Below are 15,584 nucleotides of genomic sequence, written 5' to 3' on the forward strand. Positions count from 1 at the left end.
GAGCGGGAGCTATGATGGTGGCAGTAAGAGATATGAGAGGGAACAATAATGGTGGCAGTAAGTGATAAGAGAAGGGGCGATAATGGTGGCAGTAAGAGATATGAGAGGGGGTGATGATGGTGGCAGTAAGAGATATGAGAGGGGGTGATGATGGTGGCAGTAAGAGATATGAGAGGGGGTGATGATGGTGGCAGTAAGATATATGAGAGGGAACGATGATGGTGGCAGTAAGAGATATAAGAGGGAGCGATGATGGTGGCAGTAGGAGATATGAGAGGGAGCGATGATGGTGGCAGTAGGAGATATGAGAGGGAGCGATGATGGTGTCGGTAAGAGATATGAGAGGGGGTGTTGATGGTGGCAGTAAGAGTTATGAGAGGGGGTGATGATGGTGGCAGTAAGAGATATGAGAGGGGGTGATGATGGTGGCAGTAAGAGATATGAGAGGGAACAATAATGGTGGCAGTAAGTGATAAGAGAGGGGGCGAAAATGGTGGCAGTAAGAGATATGAGAGGGGCGATGATGGTGGCAGTAAGTGATAAGAGAGGAGGCGATAATGGTGGCAGTAAGAGATATGAGAGGGGGTGATGATGGTGGCAGTAATAGATATGAGAGGGGGTGATGATGGTGGCAGTAAGAGATATGAGAGGGGGTGATGATGGTGGCAGTAAGAGATATGAGAGGGAGCGATTTTGGTGGCAGTAAGAGATATGAGAAGGAACGATGATGGTGGCAGTAAGAGATATGAGAGGGGGTGATGATGGTGGCAGTAAGAGATATGAGAGGGGGTGATGATGGTGGTAGTAAGAGATATGAGAGGAGGCGATAATGGTGGCAGTAAGAGATATGAGAGGGGGTGATGATGGTGGCAGTAATAGATATGAGAGGGGGTGATGATGGTGGCAGTAAGAGATATGAGAGGGGGTGATGATGGTGGCAGTAAGAGATATGAGAGGGAGCGATTTTGGTGGCAGTAAGAGATATGAGAAGGAACGATGATGGTGGCAGTAAGAGATATGAGAGGGGGTGATGATGGTGGCAGTAAGAGATATGAGAGGGGGTGATGATGGTGGTAGTAAGAGATATGAGAGGGAACGATGATGGTGGCAGTAAGAGATATGAGAGGGAGCGATGATGGTGGCAGTAGGAGATATGAGAGGTAGCGATGATGGTGGCAGTAGGAGATATGAGAGGGAGCGATGATGGTGTCGGTAAGAGATATGAGAGGGAGCGATGATGGTGGCAGTAAGAGATATGAGAGGGGGTGATGATGGTGGCAGTAAGAGATATGAGAGGGGGTGATGATGGTGGCAGTAAGAGATATGAGAGGGAACAATAATGGTGGCAGTAAGTGATAAGAGAGGGGGCGATAATGGTGGCAGTAAGAGATATGAGAGGGGCGATGATGGTGGCAGTAAGTGATAAGAGAGGGGGCGATAATGGTGGCAGTAAGAGATATGAGAGGGGGTGATGATGGTGGCAGTAAGAGATATGAGAGGGGGTGATGATGGTGGCAGTAAGAGATATGAGAGGGGGTGATGATGGTGGCAGTAAGAGATATGAGAGGGGGTGATGATGGTGGCAGTAAGAGATATGAGAGGGGGTGATGATGGTGGCAGAAAGAGATATGAGAGGGAACGATGATGGTGGCAGTAAGAGATATGAGAGGGAACAATAATGGTGGCAGTAAGTGATAAGAGAGGGGGCGATAATGGTGGCAGTAAGAGATATGAGAGGGGTGATGATGGTGGCAGTAAGTGATAAGAGAGGGGGCGATAATGGTGGCAGTAAGAGATATGAGAGGGGGTGATGATGGTGGCAGTAAGAGATATGAGAGGGGGTGATGATGGTGGCAGTAAGAGATATGAGAGGGGGTGATGATGGTGGCAGTAAGAGATATGAGAGGGAACGATGATGGTGGCAGTAAGAGATATGAGCGGGAGCGATGATGGTGGCAGTAAGAGATATGAGAGGGAACAATAATGGTGGCAGTAAGTGATAAGAGAAGGGGCGATAATGGTGGCAGTAAGAGATATGAGAGGGGGTGATGATGGTGGCAGTAAGAGATATGAGAGGGGGTGATGATGGTGGCAGTAAGAGATATGAGAGGGGGTGATGATGGTGGCAGTAAGAGATATGAGAGGGAACGATGATGGTGGCAGTAAGAGATATGAGAGGGAACAATAATGGTGGCAGTAAGTGATAAGAGAGGGGGCAATAATGGTGGCAGTAAGAGATATGAGAGGGGCGATGATGGTGGCAGTAAGAGAAATGAGAGGGGGCGATAATGGTGGCAGTAAGAGATATGAGAGGGGGTGATGATGGTGGCAGTAAGAGATATGAGAGGGAGCAATGATGGTGGCAGTAAGAGATATGAGAGGGGGTGATGATGGTGGCAGTAAGAGATATGAGAGGGAGTGATGACGGTGGCAGTAAGAGATATGAGAGGGGGTGATGATGGTGGCACGAGATATGAGAGGGGGTGATGATGGTGGCAGTAAGAGATATGAGAGGAGGTGATGATGGTGGCAGTAAGAGATATGAGAGGGAGTGATGACGGTGGCAGTAAGAGATATAAGAGGGAGCAATGATGGTGGCAGTAAGAGATATGAGAGGGAACGATGATGGTGGCAGTAAGAGATATGAGAGGGAACAATAATGGTGGCAGTAAGTGATAAGAGAGGGGGCGATAATGGTGGCAGTAAGAGATATGAGAGGGAGCGATGACGGTGGCAGTAAGAGATATGAGAGGGAACGATGATGGTGGCAGTAAGAGATATGAGAGGGAGTGATGATGGTGGCAGAAAGAGATATGAGAGGAGGTGATGATGGTGGCAGTAAGAGATATGAGAGGGGGTGATGATGGTGGCAGTAAGAGATATGAGAGGGAACAATAATGGTGGCAGTAAGTGATAAGAGAGGGGGCGAAAATGGTGGCAGTAAGAGATATGAGAGGGGCGATGATGGTGGCAGTAAGTGATAAGAGAGGAGGCGATAATGGTGGCAGTAAGAGATATGAGAGGGGGTGATGATGGTGGCAGTAGGAGATATGAGAGGGAGCGATGATGGTGGCGGTAAGAGATATGAGAGGGAGCGATGATGGTGGCAGTAGGAGATATGAGAGGAGAGATGATGGTGGCAGTAAGAGATAAGAGAGGAGAGATGATGGTGGCAGTAAGAGATATGAGAGGGAGCGATGATGGTGGCAGTAAGGGATATGAGAGGGGGTGATGATGGTGGCAGTAAGGGATATGAGAGGGGGTGATGATGGTGGCAGTAAGAGATATCAGAGGGAACGATGATGGTGGCAGTAAGAGATATAAGAGGGGACGATGATGGTAGCAGCAAGATATATGAGAGGGAGCGATGATGGTGGCAGTAAGAGATATGAGAGGGAGCGATGATGGTGGCAGTAAGAGATATGAGATGGGACGATGATGGAGACAGTTAGATATATGAGAGGGAGCGATGATGGTGGCAGTAAGAGATATGAGAAGGAACGATGATGGTGGCAGTAAGAGATATGAGAGGGAACGATGATGGTGGCAGTAAGAGATATGAGAGGGGGTGATGATGGTGGCAGTAAGAGATATGAGATGGGGTGATGATGGTGGCAGTAAGAGATATGAGAGGGGGTGAAGATGGTGGCAGTAAGAGATATAAGAGGGAACGATGATGGTGGCAGTAAGAGATATGAGAGAGAGTGATGATGGTGGCAGTAGGAGATATGAGAGGGAGCGATGATGGTGGCAGTAGGAGATATGAGAGGGAGCGATGATGGTGGCGGTAAGAGATATGAGAGGGAGCGATAATGGTGGCAGTAAGAGATATGAGATGGGGTGATGATGGTGGCAGTAAGAGATATGAGAGGGGGTGATGGTGGCAGTAAGAGATATGAGAGGGGGTGATGATGGTGGCAGTAAGAGATATGAGAGGGGGTGATGATGGTGGCAGTAAGAGATATGAGAGAGAACGATGATGGTGGCAGTAAGAGATATGAGCGGGAGCGATGATGGTGGCAGTAAGAGATATGAGAGGGGGTGATGATGGTGGCAGTAAGAGATATGAGAGGGAATGATGATGGTGGCAGTAAGAGATATGAGAGGGAACAATAATGGTGGCAGTAAGTGATAAGAGAAGGGGCGATAATGGTGGCAGTAAGAGATATGAAAGGGGCGATGATGGTGGCAGTAAGTGATAAGAGAGGGGGCGATAATGGTGGCAGTAAGAGATATGAGAGGGGGTGATGATGGTGGCAGTAAGAGATATGAGAGGGGGTGATGATGGTGGCAGTAAGAGTTATGAGAGGGGGTGATGATGGTGGCAGTAAGAGATATGAGAGGGGGTGATGATGGTGGCAGTAAGAGATATGAGAGGGAACAATAATGGTGGCAGTAAGTGATAAGAGAGGGGGCGATAATGGTGGCAGTAAGAGATATGAGAGGGGCGATGATGGTGGCAGTAAGTGATAAGAGAGGAGGCGATAATGGTGGCAGTAAGAGATATGAGAGGGGGTGATGATGGTGGCAGTAATAGATATGAGAGGGGGTGATGATGGTGGCAGTAAGAGATATGAGAGGGGGTGATGATGGTGGCAGTAAGAGATATGAGAGGGAGCGATTTTGGTGGCAGTAAGAGATATGAGAAGGAACGATGATGGTGGCAGTAAGAGATATGAGAGGGAGCGATGATGGTGGCAGTAAGAGATATGAGAGGGGGTGATGATGGTGGCAGTAAGAGATATGAGAGGGGGTGATGATGGTGGTAGTAAGAGATATGAGAGGGAACGATGATGGTGGCAGTAAGAGATATGAGAGGGAGCGATGATGGTGGCAGTAGGAGATATGAGAGGGGGTGATGATGGTGGCAGTAAGAGATATGAGAGGGGGTGATGATGGTGGCAGTAAGAGATATGAGAGGGGGTGATGATGGTGGCAGTAATAGATATGAGAGGGGGTGATGATGGTGGCAGTAAGAGATATGAGAGGGGGTGATGATGGTGGCAGTAAGAGATATGAGAGGGAACAATAATGATGGCAGTAAGTGATAAGAGAGGGGGCGATAATGGTGGCAGTAAGAGATATGAGAGGGGCGATGATGGTGGCAGTAAGTGATAAGAGAGGGGGCGATAATGGTGGCAGTAAGAGATATGAGAGGGGGTGATGATGGTGGCAGTAAGAGATATGAGAGGGGATGATGATGGTGGCAGTAAGAGATATGAGAGGGGGTGATGATGGTGGCAGTAAGAGATATGAGAGGGAACGATGATGGTGGCAGTAAGAGATATGAGCGGGAGCTATGATGGTGGCAGTAAGAGATATGAGAGGGAACAATAATGGTGGCAGTAAGTGATAAGAGAAGGGGCGATAATGGTGGCAGTAAGAGATATGAGAGGGGGTGATGATGGTGGCAGTAAGAGATATGAGAGGGGGTGATGATGGTGGCAGTAAGAGATATGAGAGGGGGTGATGATGGTGGCAGTAAGATATATGAGAGGGAACGATGATGGTGGCAGTAAGAGATATAAGAGGGAGCGATGATGGTGGCAGTAGGAGATATGAGAGGGAGCGATGATGGTGGCAGTAGGAGATATGAGAGGGAGCGATGATGGTGTCGGTAAGAGATATGAGAGGGGGTGTTGATGGTGGCAGTAAGAGTTATGAGAGGGGGTGATGATGGTGGCAGTAAGAGATATGAGAGGGGGTGATGATGGTGGCAGTAAGAGATATGAGAGGGAACAATAATGGTGGCAGTAAGTGATAAGAGAGGGGGCGAAAATGGTGGCAGTAAGAGATATGAGAGGGGCGATGATGGTGGCAGTAAGTGATAAGAGAGGAGGCGATAATGGTGGCAGTAAGAGATATGAGAGGGGGTGATGATGGTGGCAGTAATAGATATGAGAGGGGGTGATGATGGTGGCAGTAAGAGATATGAGAGGGGGTGATGATGGTGGCAGTAAGAGATATGAGAGGGAGCGATTTTGGTGGCAGTAAGAGATATGAGAAGGAACGATGATGGTGGCAGTAAGAGATATGAGAGGGGGTGATGATGGTGGCAGTAAGAGATATGAGAGGGGGTGATGATGGTGGTAGTAAGAGATATGAGAGGAGGCGATAATGGTGGCAGTAAGAGATATGAGAGGGGGTGATGATGGTGGCAGTAATAGATATGAGAGGGGGTGATGATGGTGGCAGTAAGAGATATGAGAGGGGGTGATGATGGTGGCAGTAAGAGATATGAGAGGGAGCGATTTTGGTGGCAGTAAGAGATATGAGAAGGAACGATGATGGTGGCAGTAAGAGATATGAGAGGGGGTGATGATGGTGGCAGTAAGAGATATGAGAGGGGGTGATGATGGTGGTAGTAAGAGATATGAGAGGGAACGATGATGGTGGCAGTAAGAGATATGAGAGGGAGCGATGATGGTGGCAGTAGGAGATATGAGAGGGAGCGATGATGGTGGCAGTAGGAGATATGAGAGGGAGCGATGATGGTGTCGGTAAGAGATATGAGAGGGAGCGATGATGGTGGCAGTAAGAGATATGAGAGGGGGTGATGATGGTGGCAGTAAGAGATATGAGAGGGGGTGATGATGGTGGCAGTAAGAGATATGAGAGGGAACAATAATGGTGGCAGTAAGTGATAAGAGAAGGGGCGATAATGGTGGCAGTAAGAGATATGAGAAGGGCGATGATGGTGGCAGTAAGTGATAAGAGAGGGGGCGATAATGGTGGCAGTAAGAGATATGAGAGGGGGTGATGATGGTGGCAGTAAGAGATATGAGAGGGGGTGATGATGGTGGCAGTAAGAGATATGAGAGGGGGTGATGATGGTGGCAGTAATAGATATGAGAGGGGGTGATGATGGTGGCAGTAAGAGATATGAGAGGGGGTGATGATGGTGGCAGTAAGAGATATGAGAGGGAACAATAATGGTGGCAGTAAGTGATAAGAGAGGGGGCGATAATGGTGGCAGTAAGAGATATGAGAGGGGCGATGATGGTGGCAGTAAGTGATAAGAGAGGGGGCGATAATGGTGGCAGTAAGAGATATGAGAGGGGGTGATGATGGTGGCAGTAAGAGATATGAGAGGGGATGATGATGGTGGCAGTAAGAGATATGAGAGGGGGTGATGATGGTGGCAGTAAGAGATATGAGAGGGAACGATGATGGTGGCAGTAAGAGATATGAGCGGGAGCTATGATGGTGGCAGTAAGAGATATGAGAGGGAACAATAATGGTGGCAGTAAGTGATAAGAGAAGGGGCGATAATGGTGGCAGTAAGAGATATGAGAGGCGGTGATGATGGTGGCAGTAAGAGATATGAGAGGGGGTGATGATGGTGGCAGTAAGAGATATGAGAGGGGGTGATGATGGTGGCAGTAAGAGATATGAGAGGGAACGATGATGGTGGCAGTAAGAGATATGAGAGGGGCGATGATGGTGGCAGTAAGTGATAAGAGAGGGGGCGATAATGGTGGCAGTAAGAGATATGAGAGGGGGTGATGATGGTGGCAGTAAGAGATATGAGAGGGGGTGATGATGGTGGCAGTAAGAGATATGAGAGGGAACGATGATGGTGGCAGTAAGAGATATGAGCGGGAGCGATGATGGTGGCAGTAAGAGATATGAGAGGGAACAATAATGGTGGCAGTAAGTGATAAGAGAAGGGGCGATAATGGTGGCAGTAAGAGATATGAGAGGGGGTGATGATGGTGGCAGTAAGAGATATGAGAGGGGGTGATGATAGTGGCAGTAAGATATATGAGAGGGGGTGATGATGGTGGCAGTAAGAGATATGAGAGGGAACGATGATGGTGGCAGTAAGAGATATGAGAGGGAGCGATGATGGTGGCAGTAGGAGATATGAGAGGGAGCGATGATGGTGGCAGTAGGAGATATGAGAGGGAGCGATGATGGTGTCGGTAAGAGATATGAGAGGTAGCGATGATGGTGGCAGTAAGAGATATGAGAGGGGGTGATGATGGTGGCAGTAAGAGATATGAGAGGGAACAATAATGGTGGCAGTAAGTGATAAGAGAAGGGGCGATAATGGTGGCAGTAAGAGATATGAGAAGGGCGATGATGGTGGCAGTAAGTGATAAGAGAGGGGGCGATAATGGTGGCAGTAAGAGATATGAGAGGGGGTGATGATGGTGGCAGTAAGAGATATGAGAGGGGGTGATGATGGTGGCAGTAAGAGATATGAGAGGGGGTGATGATGGTGGCAGTAAGAGATATGAGAGGGGGTGATGATGGTGGCAGAAAGAGATATGAGAGGGAACGATGATGGTGGCAGTAAGAGATATGAGAGGGAACAATAATGGTGGCAGTAAGTGATAAGAGAGGGGGCGATAATGGTGGCAGTAAGAGATATGAGAGGGGCGATGATGGTGGCAGTAAGTGATAAGAGAGGGGGCGATAATGGTGGCAGTAAGAGATATGAGAGGGGGTGATGATGGTGGCAGTAAGAGATATGAGAGGGGGTGATGATGGTGGCAGTAAGAGATATGAGAGGGGGTGATGATGGTGGCAGTAAGAGATATGAGAGGGAACGATGATGGTGGCAGTAAGAGATATGAGCGGGAGCGATGATGGTGGCAGTAAGAGATATGAGAGGGAACAATAATGGTGGCAGTAAGTGATAAGAGAAGGGGCGATAATGGTGGCAGTAAGAGATATGAGAGGGGGTGATGATGGTGGCAGTAAGAGATATGAGAGGGGGTGATGATGGTGGCAGTAAGAGATATGAGAGGGGGTGATGATGGTGGCAGTAAGAGATATGAGAGGGAACGATGATGGTGGCAGTAAGAGATATGAGAGGGAACAATAATGGTGGCAGTAAGTGATAAGAGAGGGGGCAATAATGGTGGCAGTAAGAGATATGAGAGGGGCGATGATGGTGGCAGTAAGAGAAATGAGAGGGGGCGATAATGGTGGCAGTAAGAGATATGAGAGGGGGTGATGATGGTGGCAGTAAGAGATATGAGAGGGAGCAATGATGGTGGCAGTAAGAGATATGAGAGGGGGTGATGATGGTGGCAGTAAGAGATATGAGAGGGAGTGATGACGGTGGCAGTAAGAGATATGAGAGGGGGTGATGATGGTGGCACGAGATATGAGAGGGGGTGATGATGGTGGCAGTAAGAGATATGAGAGGAGGTGATGATGGTGGCAGTAAGAGATATGAGAGGGAGTGATGACGGTGGCAGTAAGAGATATAAGAGGGAGCAATGATGGTGGCAGTAAGAGATATGAGAGGGAACGATGATGGTGGCAGTAAGAGATATGAGAGGGAACAATAATGGTGGCAGTAAGTGATAAGAGAGGGGGCGATAATGGTGGCAGTAAGAGATATGAGAGGGAGCGATGACGGTGGCAGTAAGAGATATGAGAGGGAACGATGATGGTGGCAGTAAGAGATATGAGAGGGAGTGATGATGGTGGCAGAAAGAGATATGAGAGGAGGTGATGATGGTGGCAGTAAGAGATATGAGAGGGGGTGATGATGGTGGCAGTAAGAGATATGAGAGGGAACAATAATGGTGGCAGTAAGTGATAAGAGAGGGGGCGAAAATGGTGGCAGTAAGAGATATGAGAGGGGCGATGATGGTGGCAGTAAGTGATAAGAGAGGAGGCGATAATGGTGGCAGTAAGAGATATGAGAGGGGGTGATGATGGTGGCAGTAGGAGATATGAGAGGGAGCGATGATGGTGGCGGTAAGAGATATGAGAGGGAGCGATGATGGTGGCAGTAGGAGATATGAGAGGAGAGATGATGGTGGCAGTAAGAGATAAGAGAGGAGAGATGATGGTGGCAGTAAGAGATATGAGAGGGAGCGATGATGGTGGCAGTAAGGGATATGAGAGGGGGTGATGATGGTGGCAGTAAGGGATATGAGAGGGGGTGATGATCGTGGCAGTAAGAGATATCAGAGGGAACGATGATGGTGGCAGTAAGAGATATAAGAGGGGACGATGATGGTGGCAGCAAGATATATGAGAGGGAGCGATGATGGTGGCAGTAAGAGATATGAGAGGGAGCGATGATGGTGGCAGTAAGAGATATGAGATGGGACGATGATGGAGACAGTTAGATATATGAGAGGGAGCGATGATGGTGGCAGTAAGAGATATGAGAAGGAACGATGATGGTGGCAGTAAGAGATATGAGAGGGAACGATGATGGTGGCAGTAAGAGATATGAGAGGGGGTGATGATGGTGGCAGTAAGAGATATGAGATGGGGTGATGATGGTGGCAGTAAGAGATATGAGAGGGGGTGAAGATGGTGGCAGTAAGAGATATAAGAGGGAACGATGATGGTGGCAGTAAGAGATATGAGAGAGAGTGATGATGGTGGCAGTAGGAGATATGAGAGGGAGCGATGATGGTGGCAGTAGGAGATATGAGAGGGAGCGATGATGGTGGCGGTAAGAGATATGAGAGGGAGCGATAATGGTGGCAGTAAGAGATATGAGATGGGGTGATGATGGTGGCAGTAAGAGATATGAGAGGGGGTGATGGTGGCAGTAAGAGATATGAGAGGGGGTGATGATGGTGGCAGTAAGAGATATGAGAGGGGGTGATGATGGTGGCAGTAAGAGATATGAGAGAGAACGATGATGGTGGCAGTAAGAGATATGAGCGGGAGCGATGATGGTGGCAGTAAGAGATATGAGAGGGGGTGATGATGGTGGCAGTAAGAGATATGAGAGGGAATGAGATGGTGGCAGTAAGAGATATGAGAGGGAACAATAATGGTGGCAGTAAGTGATAAGAGAAGGGGCGATAATGGTGGCAGTAAGAGATATGAAAGGGGCGATGATGGTGGCAGTAAGTGATAAGAGAGGGGGCGATAATGGTGGCAGTAAGAGATATGAGAGGGGGTGATGATGGTGGCAGTAAGAGATATGAGAGGGGGTGATGATGGTGGCAGTAAGAGTTATGAGAGGGGGTGATGATGGTGGCAGTAAGAGATATGAGAGGGGGTGATGATGGTGGCAGTAAGAGATATGAGAGGGAACAATAATGGTGGCAGTAAGTGATAAGAGAGGGGGCGATAATGGTGGCAGTAAGAGATATGAGAGGGGCGATGATGGTGGCAGTAAGTGATAAGAGAGGAGGCGATAATGGTGGCAGTAAGAGATATGAGAGGGGGTGATGATGGTGGCAGTAATAGATATGAGAGGGGGTGATGATGGTGGCAGTAAGAGATATGAGAGGGGGTGATGATGGTGGCAGTAAGAGATATGAGAGGGAGCGATTTTGGTGGCAGTAAGAGATATGAGAAGGAACGATGATGGTGGCAGTAAGAGATATGAGAGGGAGCGATGATGGTGGCAGTAAGAGATATGAGAGGGGGTGATGATGGTGGCAGTAAGAGATATGAGAGGGGGTGATGATGGTGGTAGTAAGAGATATGAGAGGTAACGATGATGGTGGCAGTAAGAGATATGAGAGGGAGCGATGATGGTGGCAGTAGGAGATATGAGAGGGGGTGATGATGGTGGCAGTAAGAGATATGAGAGGGGGTGATGATGGTGGCAGTAAGAGATATGAGAGGGGGTGATGATGGTGGCAGTAATAGATATGAGAGGGGGTGATGATGGTGGCAGTAAGAGATATGAGAGGGGGTGATGATGGTGGCAGTAAGAGATATGAGAGGGAACAATAATGATGGCAGTAAGTGATAAGAGAGGGGGCGATAATGGTGGCAGTAAGAGATATGAGAGGGGCGATGATGGTGGCAGTAAGTGATAAGAGAGGGGGCGATAATGGTGGCAGTAAGAGATATGAGAGGGGGTGATGATGGTGGCAGTAAGAGATATGAGAGGGGATGATGATGGTGGCAGTAAGAGATATGAGAGGGGGTGATGATGGTGGCAGTAAGAGATATGAGAGGGAACGATGATGGTGGCAGTAAGAGATATGAGCGGGAGCTATGATGGTGGCAGTAAGAGATATGAGAGGGAACAATAATGGTGGCAGTAAGTGATAAGAGAAGGGGCGATAATGGTGGCAGTAAGAGATATGAGAGGGGGTGATGATGGTGGCAGTAAGAGATATGAGAGGGGGTGATGATGGTGGCAGTAAGAGATATGAGAGGGGGTGATGATGGTGGCAGTAAGATATATGAGAGGGAACGATGATGGTGGCAGTAAGAGATATAAGAGGGAGCGATGATGGTGGCAGTAGGAGATATGAGAGGGAGCGATGATGGTGGCAGTAGGAGATATGAGAGGGAGCGATGATGGTGTCGGTAAGAGATATGAGAGGGGGTGTTGATGGTGGCAGTAAGAGTTATGAGAGGGGGTGATGATGGTGGCAGTAAGAGATATGAGAGGGGGTGATGATGGTGGCAGTAAGAGATATGAGAGGGAACAATAATGGTGGCAGTAAGTGATAAGAGAGGGGGCGAAAATGGTGGCAGTAAGAGATATGAGAGGGGCGATGATGGTGGCAGTAAGTGATAAGAGAGGAGGCGATAATGGTGGCAGTAAGAGATATGAGAGGGGGTGATGATGGTGGCAGTAATAGATATGAGAGGGGGTGATGATGGTGGCAGTAAGAGATATGAGAGGGGGTGATGATGGTGGCAGTAAGAGATATGAGAGGGAGCGATTTTGGTGGCAGTAAGAGATATGAGAAGGAACGATGATGGTGGCAGTAAGAGTTATGAGAGGGGGTGATGATGGTGGCAGTAAGAGATATGAGAGGGGGTGATGATGGTGGTAGTAAGAGATATGAGAGGGAACGATGATGGTGGCAGTAAGAGATATGAGAGGGAGCGATGATGGTGGCAGTAGGAGATATGAGAGGGAGCGATGATGGTGGCAGTAGGAGATATGAGAGGGAGCGATGATGGTGTCGGTAAGAGATATGAGAGGGAGCGATGATGGTGGCAGTAAGAGATATGAGAGGGGGTGATGATGGTGGCAGTAAGAGATATGAGAGGGGGTGATGATGGTGGCAGTAAGAGATATGAGAGGGAACAATAATGGTGGCAGTAAGTGATAAGAGAAGGGGCGATAATGGTGGCAGTAAGAGATATGAGAAGGGCGATGATGGTGGCAGTAAGTGATAAGAGAGGGGGCGATAATGGTGGCAGTAAGAGATATGAGAGGGGGTGATGATGGTGGCAGTAAGAGATATGAGAGGGGGTGATGATGGTGGCAGTAAGAGATATGAGAGGGGGTGATGATGGTGGCAGTAATAGATATGAGAGGGGGTGATGATGGTGGCAGTAAGAGATATGAGAGGGGGTGATGATGGTGGCAGTAAGAGATATGAGAGGGAACAATAATGGTGGCAGTAAGTGATAAGAGAGGGGGCGATAATGGTGGCAGTAAGAGATATGAGAGGGGCGATGATGGTGGCAGTAAGTGATAAGAGAGGGGGCGATAATGGTGGCAGTAAGAGATATGAGAGGGGGTGATGATGGTGGCAGTAAGAGATATGAGAGGGGATGATGATGGTGGCAGTAAGAGATATGAGAGGGGGTGATGATGGTGGCAGTAAGAGATATGAGAGGGAACGATGATGGTGGCAGTAAGAGATATGAGCGGGAGCTATGATGGTGGCAGTAAGAGATATGAGAGGGAACAATAATGGTGGCAGTAAGTGATAAGAGAAGGGGCGATAATGGTGGCAGTAAGAGATATGAGAGGCGGTGATGATGGTGGCAGTAAGAGATATGAGAGGGGGTGATGATGGTGGCAGTAAGAGATATGAGAGGGGGTGATGATGGTGGCAGTAAGAGATATGAGAGGGAACGATGATGGTGGCAGTAAGAGATATGAGAGGGGCGATGATGGTGGCAGTAAGTGATAAGAGAGGGGGCGATAATGGTGGCAGTAAGAGATATGAGAGGGGGTGATGATGGTGGCAGTAAGAGATATGAGAGGGGGTGATGATGGTGGCAGTAAGAGATATGAGAGGGAACGATGATGGTGGCAGTAAGAGATATGAGCGGGAGCGATGATGGTGGCAGTAAGAGATATGAGAGGGAACAATAATGGTGGCAGTAAGTGATAAGAGAAGGGGCGATAATGGTGGCAGTAAGAGATATGAGAGGGGGTGATGATGGTGGCAGTAAGAGATATGAGAGGGGGTGATGATAGTGGCAGTAAGATATATGAGAGGGGGTGATGATGGTGGCAGTAAGAGATATGAGAGGGAACGATGATGGTGGCAGTAAGAGATATGAGAGGGAGCGATGATGGTGGCAGTAGGAGATATGAGAGGGAGCGATGATGGTGGCAGTAGGAGATATGAGAGGGAGCGATGATGGTGTCGGTAAGAGATATGAGAGGTAGCGATGATGGTGGCAGTAAGAGATATGAGAGGGGGTGATGATGGTGGCAGTAAGAGATATGAGAGGGAACAATAATGGTGGCAGTAAGTGATAAGAGAAGGGGCGATAATGGTGGCAGTAAGAGATATGAGAAGGGCGATGATGGTGGCAGTAAGTGAAAAGAGAGGGGGCGATAATGGTGGCAGTAAGAGATATGAGAGGGGGTGATGATGGTGGCAGTAAGAGATATGAGAGGGGGTGATGATGGTGGCAGTAAGAGATATGAGAGGGGGTGATGATGGTGGCAGTAAGAGATATGAGAGGGGGTGATGATGGTGGCAGAAAGAGATATGAGAGGGAACGATGATGGTGGCAGTAAGAGATATGAGAGGGAACAATAATGGTGGCAGTAAGTGATAAGAGAGGGGGCGATAATGGTGGCAGTAAGAGATATGAGAGGGGCGATGATGGTGGCAGTAAGTGATAAGAGAGGGGGCGATAATGGTGGCAGTAAGAGATATGAGAGGGGGTGATGATGGTGGCAGTAAGAGATATGAGAGGGGGTGATGATGGTGGCAGTAAGAGATATGAGAGGGGGTGATGATGGTGGCAGTAAGAGATATGAGAGGGAACGATGATGGTGGCAGTAAGAGATATGAGCGGGAGCGATGATGGTGGCAGTAATAGATATGAGAGGGAACAATAATGGTGGCAGTAAGTGATAAGAGAAGGGGCGATAATGGTGGCAGTAAGAGATATGAGAGGGGGTGATGATGGTGGCAGTAAGAGATATGAGAGGGGGTGATGATGGTGGCAGTAAGAGATATGAGAGGGGGTGATGATGGTGGCAGTAAGAGATATGAGAGGGAACGATGATGGTGGCAGTAAGAGATATGAGAGGGAACAATAATGGTGGCAGTAAGTGATAAGAGAGGGGGCAATAATGGTGGCAGTAAGAGATATGAGAGGGGCGATGATGGTGGCAGTAAGAGAAATGAGAGGGGGCGATAATGGTGGCAGTAAGAGATATGAGAGGGGGTGATGATGGTGGCAGTAAGAGATATGAGAGGGGGTGATGATGTTGGCAGTAAGAGATATGAGAGGGGGTGATGATGGTGGCAGTAAGAGATATGAGAGGGGGTGATGATGGTGGCAGTAAGAGATATGAGTGGGGGTGATGATGGTGGCAGTAAGAGATATGAGAGGGAGCGATGATGGTTGCAGTAAGAGATATGAGAGGGAGCAATGATGGTGGCAGTAAGAGATATGAGAGGGGGTGATGATGGTGG

The sequence above is a fragment of the Pseudophryne corroboree genome, chromosome 9 (genome assembly GCF_028390025.1).
Source record: "Pseudophryne corroboree isolate aPseCor3 chromosome 9, aPseCor3.hap2, whole genome shotgun sequence".
In the NCBI taxonomy this organism is placed as follows: Eukaryota; Metazoa; Chordata; class Amphibia; order Anura; family Myobatrachidae; genus Pseudophryne; species Pseudophryne corroboree.